The 10139-nt window shown below is 36.3% G+C and overlaps 1 long non-coding RNA gene across 1 annotated transcript; it reads left to right on the top strand.

Annotated features, from left to right (window-relative positions):
- The first annotated feature begins 222 nt into the window (after nt 1–222).
- On the top strand, nt 223–1008 carry LOC131856218 (uncharacterized). The gene is made up of 3 exons (XR_009358353.1): nt 223–388; nt 483–842; nt 931–1008. It is a non-coding gene; the product is annotated as an uncharacterized LOC131856218 (long non-coding RNA).
- The last annotated feature ends 9131 nt before the right edge of the window (nt 1009–10139 follow it).

Genomic DNA, 10139 nt, shown 5'->3' with positions numbered 1-10139 from the left:
TTAAAAAAATTGAAAGCTCTATGATATGTTTTTACCCAGGCTATTTTGAATTTGAAAGTTAACGTTGAAGTTTTATTTGAACGGAACGGAAACAATAATGAAATGTCTATGTGAAAGGAATGTTTAAGGCTGGCCAAAGTAACCAACCTACAACGGCATTGAAAGAATGTTTGAAACGGTGTAATGAAAATTCAAATGAAAACCTACAACGGGTTACGGGAATGAAAACCTACAACGGTAAGGAAAACCTACAACGGGTTATTTGGAATGTTCAACGATGAATTCAAGGTTTTTACAGGCCGATCCTCAGGTTTCTCTTCTCTGAATTCTTCAGCCATATGGAGATTCGAACATGTGACTTAAGGTTCAAACCCTGGAATTAAAATCTGTAAGCTAATACATAATTTATTTACTGTCATAAATCAGTTATTGTTTTGAACAATATTTAACTCTGAAAACTCCATGGTCCATTTGTTTTTCAGTTTTTCACATTCTGGCTAGTAAAAGATGAAGAAGCAAAACAGAGGATCAGAAAATAGCAACCAAATGAAATCAAATTCCCTATAACCCTTTCTGCGCCTTCCATTACAAAGAAGATTGTAATTGAATTAACACTATATGCCGCATTTGGAATGGTGTTAAGTTGTGTGCCTTTGCCCTTTTCAATGATGAATTCTTTGGAAGGATCAAAGGTTTTTACAGGATTTCTCCTCTGAATTCTTCAGCTATATGGAGATTCGAACCTGTGACTTAAGGTTCAAACCCTGGAATTAAATACCTCTTTTAGCTTCGTTCAACGAATCGACATCAAATATGGATATACATGTTCGAATTCAAAATTTGTAAGCTAATACATAATTTATTTACTGTTTTGATTTGTTCAGCCAAGATACGTTTATGAACAATATTTATCTAATATTTGTTTTTCAGTTTTTGGCTGGTAAAAAATGAAGAGGCAAAACGGAGAATCAGAAAATAGCAATCAAATGAGATCAAATTGCCTCTTCCAGGTCATTCTTTATAGAGTTTATCTTTATTTTTATTTATTTTTTTACATATATGTGCTAGTAGATGAAGCAACAGCAGCAGAGTAATGTATTATTTACCCTGCCCAATAAACATCTTATGAAATTATGAAATTTAATAATAAATAGCTCAAAATGGCATGAAAGATTTTTATGTTTGTAGAGTTTATTTTTATTTATTTTTCATCTTTGTAGAGTTTATCTTTGTAGGGTTTATTTTTATTTATTTTTTTACATATCTGTTGTAGTAAATGAAGCAGCAGAGTAATGTATTATTTACCTTGCCCAATAAAACTGTTCATTGATAAACACCCTATGAAATTTAATAATAGATTGCTCAAAACCCTATGAAGCAGCAGAGTAATGTATTATTTGTTTTTTAGTTTTTCACATTTTGGCTGGTAAACATGAAGAGGCAAAACAGAGGATCAGAAAATAACAACCAAATGAGATCAAATTCCCTCTTCCAGTAGGTTTTATCTATATTATGTGGTAGTAGATGAAGCAGCAGAGTAATGTATTCTTTACCCTGCCCAATAAAATTGTGCATTCATAAACACCCTGTGAAATCCATCAAAGCATAATAAAGAATTGGGATAGAAAAATGTCTAAATATTTAGCTATTTCTTCCTAAGCATGAAATGCACAATTGTAAATGGGCTTTGACATCTCAACTTAAATGGGTCACTTGAAATCTAATAACGAGTGGCTTTGCTAGAATTAGAGGTATTACTCTGGTTATAACAGACATTAATATAATAATAACATTAATATAATAATAGTGTGCACCTGTCCTTGAAAGGGCAGATTATTTTTTTAAAATTATGATATTAACAATAATCACTTGATCTCAATGTATAGGTATTTGATAGACCTTTAGATTCTACAATGTTAGATTTTGTGTGTGTTAATTTGTTTTAAATCGAACTACAATATCCACAAGCCCAAAAATTTAGGAGTTCTTTGGTTCCGATAAAAACCCACAAATAGTGGATTTAAAAGGCCAAATAAAGAGTAGTCATGGTGGTTAACTTTGAAGTAGATATCCATCCCTATCCTATAATTAATGTTGGTTTTAATTTTGAAGCTTACTATTTATGTTTGTGATATCCATTAAAAGGTTCAAATAGAAAATATTGAAGAAAATTAGTAGAGAACTCTAAGAAAACATGAAGTAAATTGTAATAAAATCAATTTGAAGTCTCATTTTTTTAACATATAGAGGAAGGAGAACTTTCCCTAATAAGAGCTACAAGATACTAGTGCATGAGGAAAATCTTAAGGTAGAGCACCTTATTTAGGTTGTCATGCTTCAATATCATCTGCAACTCAAAGTTAATTTAGAAGAGAAACATAAATTAGTCTAGAAGAGAAACATAAACCAGAATCAAAGACAGATATGTCTTCTAAAGATTTGAGGCACATGATGTGAGATCTTTTTGTATTATAAGCAAATTACATTTTATACCACTACATACACTATTGAACATAAGTTTGTTAGAGTCTACAAAATAGAGCAAGGAAGTTTGTAAACCTTACTATGTCGGGGAAGAAGAAATTTGAATATGGAAAAAGGCTTTTATATCTAGATTACCTAAATTTAAATTAAGAAATGAACTGAGTTTTTCTGAAATTGCTTAGAATTGTAAATATGAACTAGGACATACATCAGAATCTAGAATTATTTATAGAGTACAACTATGAACCAATGACATAAAACTTTGTTAACTGATGAAAAGTACAAGTAACTAGCATTTAATTTGTAATCAAATAGAAAACACTAAAAAATAAAAAAAATTCATCTTGAATATAGAAAAAGTTGATCAAAGAGTTGAAGCCATGAGCAATTCTGGTGTAAGCTCAATTTGTAGCTTTACTCAATAAATTGTTAATGGTTGTGATCATTGTTTTTTTTGCTAGGTTTTTTTTTCCTCTAGGTTATGTGTGGTTGTGATCATTGTTGTTGTTATTCTCATAATTTATTTAATTGATCACCACATCATATTGTCAGACATGTCAGTTGGTGTCATTTTATCACCTAATTTCTTCCAAGAATTTATTGAGTGAGATCTTTGGCAATTGTTGCAAATATTAGGAAAAATCTTGGCAAGGATACGAAAGAAAAGCTTAATCCCATTTTTCTTGAGGAAAGGCCTAAGTATGTAGGATTTGTGTACAACGAAAGAACAAACATAGATTAGAGAACACTCTAGTCCTGCCTATAGATAAGTAGCTTTGATGGACAAGGATAACAAGATATGTCTACATGAAAACCATCTCAAACTCAATAATCTAATTTCTTATTGAGACAACTAGGTGACAACTCATACTTGAAGCATAAGCCACCACATTATTACTAGATAAAGAAGCTTAGCAATAAACATTTTACACTATTCTCATGTGTAAGAAAGTATATTTCTTAGACACAAATTAATCTTGAAATTTATATAAATACTCAGGAACTTGACACTAAAATAACATAACCAGTCACTTGATTCATAACATTAATGTGCCTCACATACATAATCAGAGTGGGTCTTATTACTTCTAAAGGTTACAGGAACCATAATTAAAGTTACAAATACAAATAGGAAAATGTGAGTGACTCATACCGATTTGCTTGAATCACCTAATATCTTCTATAACTGAATGCCCAATGCGTAGCTATGGAGTTATGCTCAAATTAGCTTGATGTTATCGTCACACATGCAATAAGGATAACTAATTATTTTGATATAGGAAATTTCCTCTTCTTCACAAATTGATACAACCTATTCTAGATTTATAATATCGCGGTATCCCTGGTGCTCACACATTGAGTATTGGTCTCCATGGGAAGAGTCAATAGTTGGCTAGTTGCTTGTATTGTGAGGCACAAGCCTTACCAATAATGACCCCTTACTATGTTTAATATTGGATCTCTCCTTGCTTCGTCCGACAGATTGGAAGGATGAAGGCAGCACAAGGAATGGTGATTGCAAACAAACAACTTAAAATCCAATCCTTGAGGTCCCGTTTCAGAGACAAAGATAAACCTTTGGGTTCTGAATTCTTGTAAAAGGAATGTGTTTGTGATGTAGAGTGAGCAACTAGAAGGTCTGGTGCAACCCAAGCCAAATGACGTTCTTGGCAGGAACCTAAGTCTTCATTCAGCCCTCCACTTGGCTTTACAAACCAAACACCAATCTGATTCCCTCGACCTTCTCAAAGGAGTTGAAAGTGGTACTCTAGGTCCAAGATGTCCTATCTTGACCAAATCCACAAGTTAGACTCTTCACCCAAGTCTTAGGGTCTCAGAATCATAAATAGACCTAGTAGGAATTAGGCCTCCAAAACTGGTTTTCCTTAGATATCTCTAGATTTCTTCAAAGGAATCCACAAACCCCTTACAGATTCAAATACCCTTTTGGGACTTCTAGAAGAATCCAAGGATTTAAGACTTGATCCTATTCTGACACCCCTAAACAACTCCATTTGGCACATACCTAATAGACCTAATTAGGGTTGTTTCCCAAAGCAAAGGTCCAAAGATGGGTCCACAGGAACCAATTCCAATCCTTGGATGGGTTATCCCTCTCAAAAATACTTTGTCTTATCAATCTCAATAACTCTATCCACACCTAAGGTTGTTGTCTAACATAATTCACTATGTTCTAGGCTAAATACATGGGTTTATTTAGCCTAGGATTTGGTGGGAAAAACAACAAAACCCATACCCTTGTCTTACCCTTTTGGAATATCATTATACATGCCCTTAAATTTCCTTCCACCCAGGACCATGGAATTTGGGCAATGGAAATGCAAGTTAAGGCTCCATCTTTGCACCAACCCTCAAATTGAGGGTTTTCAGAACGATTTGAAGAAAAAGACTTCTAACTTACGCTAACTTGGACCAAATTGACTCAGAACAAGTGCATATGAATCACAAATCACTCCTCTAATGATCCACTTTAGAAAGACATTCTTACAAATCGCCCGTTGTTCGTATAGTAGAGACAAAATTAAGAATTCTAGGCAAAATTAGGGTTTTCTTATTCAAATCCACCAAATTTCAAAATGTGAACCATCATATCCACATAGGTGACTTCTAGGGACCTTTAAAAGGTCTCTCCCAGTGGTTGCAACTTAATTTCAAATGTTGTGACCATTTGTGTTCTATTTGCAACTTCCGAGCAACTTTTGACAAGTTACAAGGTTGCCACTTTTACACATGTGACCTTCCACTTGGTCATGAACACATGAAGGGTATTAAAACATATCATTGAAGACCAAAACACACTGCTAACACCTATTTCACCTTACAAAGACTTACTAGGACCCAATGGTCTAGTTAGGTCTCTTAGGTTTATAAGACAACATAAGAGCCTTCGTGAGGCACCTCAATAGGTTGCCAAGTGATTTTTATACAACCTCTATTTGGCCATCTAATCAAGGGTGATATGTTGAGGTGAATGATAGTTGTGTGCCCAATTTCTTCCACAAAGTCCTCCAAAAGTGACCAATAAACTTTGAATCCCTATCTGAGATTATGGACAATGGCAAACCATGCAGCCTCACTACCTCCTTAAAGAATATACTAGCAATGTGAGATGCATCATGAGTAGTTTTACAAGGAAGGGAATGGGTTATCTTAAGGACCCTATCCACCACACCATAAATGCTATCATAACCTTTCTTAGTCTTAGGAAGTCCTAAGACAAAATCCATCCTCACTGAATCCCATGGTTTATTGGGAATGGGTAAAGGGGTATACAAACTTGCATTTGAACTAGTCCCCTTAGCATTTTGACACACAAAACACCCTTCCACAAACTTTCTCACATCTATCTTTAACCTGGGCCAAAAATACAACATCCTAACCAGTTCAAGAGTCTTGTTAATCCCAAAATGGCCGGCTAGGCTTCAACAATATTTTTCCTTTATAATATTCTCCCTCATGGATCCCTTAGGGACACAAAGTTGACTACCTTTGAATAGAAAATCATCTTGTATGATAAACTCAAAAAATTCAGTGTGATACCTATCCCCCATCTCTCTACAAACCTGATAGGCTTCTCTGAAACTTCATCATCATGGTACATTTCTTTCATGGCATTGATTCCAATTCTCTCCATTTGAATCTCCCTCACTGTCAAGTTTCTCTTGATAAGGGAATCATCCACCTTGTTGGACACCCCTTTCTTGTGTTTGATTGTAAAGGTGAATTCTTGAAGGTACTCTATCCACTTCATGTGCCTATGGTTCAACTTCTCCTACCTGTTCAGAAAACTCAAAGCATGATTGTCAGTGTAGACTATAAATTCTTTGGGTAACAAGTAGTGTCTGCATTTCCTTAGAGACTGAACCATGGCATACAATTCCAAGTCATAACTTGAATACTTTTGTTTGGACTCATTTACGTTTTCACTAAAAAAGGCAACTGGCCTTCCTTCCTGACTTAATACACCCCCTATTGCCTTCTTACTTGCATCACACTCAATGGTGAAGATTTTGTGAAAATTAGGCAACACCAAGATAGGTTTGTCTACCACTCTCTTTTTCAAATACTCAAAGGACTTATCTTCTTCACTAGTCCAAGCAAACTGATATTTCCTAACCCCTTTTATAGTATCTATCATGGGTGCACATATACCACATAAATTTTTAATAAACTTCCTATAAAAACTTGCAAGACCATGAAAGCTCTTTACCTAACTTGCATTCTTAGGTGATGGCCAATTGAGGATGGCATCTACCTTAGAGGGTTCCATATTTAGCTTGTCCTTGGAGATCACAAAACCAAGGAATATCAACTCTTCCTACAAGAAAACACACTTTTCCAAATTTATCTTCAACTACACTTTATGCAACTTTTTCAAGACCAAATCTCGATGAATTAAATGTTCACCCCCATCCTTACTAAAAACCAAGATATCATCTAAATAAGCTACCACAAAATGATTAATGAAAGCTGGAGAACTTCATTCATGTGTCTAATGAATGTGCTAGGGGCATTAGAAAAACCAAATGGCATGACCAGCCACTCATAAAGGCCTTCATTGGTTTTACATGTAGTTTTCCACTCATCCCCCTCTCTTATTCTGATTTGGTGATACACACTCTTCAAATCCACCTTAGAATAGTACTTGGCTCCTCCTAAATAGTCCACCAAATCCTCTATCTGGGGCATAGGAAACTTATACCTTATAGTGATCTTGTTTATTGCCCTAGAGTTTGTGCATAACGTCCATGTACCTTTGATCTTTGGGGCTAAGACTGCGGGGAAAACACAAGGACTTATACTCTTTCTTATGAACCCTTTGTCCAACAATTCTTGGACATGTCTTGCAACCTCCTCATTCTGCTCTGGGGTCATCTTGTAGACAACCTTGTTGGGCAATGTGGACCCAAGAATGAGGTCAATACAATGGCTAACATCCTTATGAGGTGGCAATGTATCTGGTGTGCTTCCTACAACTATACCGTGGTACTTGCTAAAAAATTTGTGTACCTCCTTGGGACCTACACTCCTTTCCTTTACCTTGTCTACTGGCTTCTCCTTCATCACTCCTTTAGGCTTCACAACTATTGCAAAGCATGTGGCATTCTCCTCCTTGAGGGTCTTCATAAGCTCCTTCTCATTCACTAACATGACACTAGCTACCAAACATTTGTCTTTGTTGTCATCAAGGAGTGGAGTCATGGTGTAGCTCACACCATCCTTAGTCACAATGTAGATGTTCTTTTTGCCATCATGTTGGGCACTTACATCATATTTCCAAGGTCTCCCTAAAATAAAATGGCAAGAATCCATCTCTGCTACGTCACACAATACTTTATCTTTGTATTCCCCAATCTAAAACTCCACCCACACTTGTTCACTGATGAGTTCTTGTTGTTCCTAGTTCAACCAAAAGACCTTGTAGGGGTAAGGATGAGGGATCTTTTATAATCCAAGTTTACTCACCATTTCTACTGAGGCAATGTTGTCAGTTGACCCAGAATCAACAATTACCTTACACACTTTTCCACCTACCTTGTAGGTTGTTTGAAACAATGTCCTCCTTTGTGGTTGGTACATTTAAAAGGGTTCTATTGAGCATGACACATTCTCCTTGTTTAGGATCTGCAGGTCTTGAGTATGAGTTCACACTTTGTGTGTCCTCCTCTTGTGCCAAATGAATTCTTCTTTCTCCCCCTTGACTATTGGATCCTTGCTTCTCCGGGCATCTAAATGATTGATGACCAATTTGATTGCATGAAAATCATCGACTTGTAAAAACATTGGATCCCCTTCCTCCAAATCTACCTCTATTATTGGGTCTCCTTCCCCTAAAATTGCCTTTGTGGCTTGAATCCCCTACATTCTCTTGATTTCTTGACTCCCCTTATGGTTTAGGAGATGTTCCTCTTCCACCAAATCTTCCTCTTCCTCTGAAATTTCCTCCTCTACTTTTGTTTTGTTGTTCTCCTCTCCTCTTCAATTTCTCATCAATTCTTAGTGCCATCTGATAATATTTGTGTACTGTCTTTGGGTTAAAGAGACTGATCTCATGTTAGATGTTGTATTTAAGACCATTTAGATACCTTGCCAACTTCTATTTCTCTGATTCAAGTACTCTTGCTCTAAGGGTCAATTTATGAAATTCCTTTGTATAGGTACTCACATCCAAGTCTTTTTGTCTTAAGTTTTACAACTTCCTATGCATCATCACCTCAAAGTCTTCAGGCACAAATTTCCTCTTGATCTCTGTGCTCATCCTCTTCCATGAAGATATAGGGTTCTTCCCTTCTTCCACTCTCTCATTTTGTAGGAAGTTTCACCAACTCAATGCAGGACACTTCATTCTAGACTTAGCAGTCCTCACCTTCTAGTTTTTTGCAACCTCATTGCATTCAAAATGGCTTTCTAGGGGTTCTAACCATTCCACAACCTCTTTAGGGTTCATTTTACCAGTGAACTCAGGCAAGTTGGACTTATTATCCTTATTCCCTACCTTTTCAAGGGCTTCAATGAATGTTCTTTGGTTTGCAAGTATCATTTCTCTTTCGTGCTAAGGGTCTTCTCCTCCATGCCTCTCTTCATCATAATGATCAGGGTCTACTTTATTCCTTCTTTCTACCTTACCATTCAATCATTCTAGTTCTCTTTTCATGGCCCTATTCTTGGCCAACTGTTCTTTTACAATACTAACCAATTCTGTATTAGTCATTCTTTGTGGAAGTTCATCATTGTCACCATCTCCTTCTGAGATCTTTCCAAAACTCAATTCTCTTTAGATTCTTCTAGGCTTTGATACCACCTGATGCAGAGTGAGCAACTGGAAGGTCTGGTGCAACCCAAGTCAAAGGACGTTATTGGCAGGAACCTAAGTCTTCCTTCAACCCTCCACTTGGCTTTACAAGCCAAACACCAATCCAATTCCCTCAACCTTCTCCAAGGAGTGGAAAGTGGTACTCTAGGTCCAAGATGTCATATCTTGACCAACTCCACAAATTAGACTCTTCCCAAGTCTTAGGGTCTCAGAATCACAAATAGACTTAGTAGGAATTAGGCCTCCAAAACTAAATTTCCTTAGATCTTTAGACTTCTTCAAAGGACTCCACAAACCCCTTATAAATTCAAACACCCTTTTGGGACTTCTAGAAGACTCCAAGGAATTAAGACTTGATCCTATTCCTGCACCTCTAAACAACTATGTTTGGCACAGACCTAATAGGCCTAATTAGGGTTGTTTTCCAAAGAAAAGGTCCAAAGATGGGTTCACAGAACCAATTCCAATCCTTGGATGGGTTCTCCTACTCACAAATACTCTATCTTATAAATATTAATGACTCTGTCCACTCCTAAGGTTGTTATCTAACATAATTCACTACATTCTAAGATAAATACATACCTTGCTCCTAATGACTCTCTCCACTCCTAAGGGTTTGGTGGGAAAAACAACAAAACCCATACCCTGCTCTTGCCCTCCTGGAATCTCATCATACATGCCCTTAAATTTCCTTCCACCCACGGCCATGGAATTTGGGCAATGGAAATGTAAGTTAAGGCTTCATCTTTGCACCAACCTTTGAATTGAGGGTTTTCAAAACAATTTGAAGAAAAAGACTTCTAACTTACGCTAACTTGAA

Source organism: Cryptomeria japonica, chromosome 7 (assembly GCF_030272615.1).
Source record: "Cryptomeria japonica chromosome 7, Sugi_1.0, whole genome shotgun sequence".
In the NCBI taxonomy this organism is placed as follows: domain Eukaryota; kingdom Viridiplantae; phylum Streptophyta; class Pinopsida; order Cupressales; family Cupressaceae; genus Cryptomeria; species Cryptomeria japonica.
Note: the sequence above shows the minus strand (reverse complement) of the source record. Positions and strands in the feature narration are given on the sequence as shown.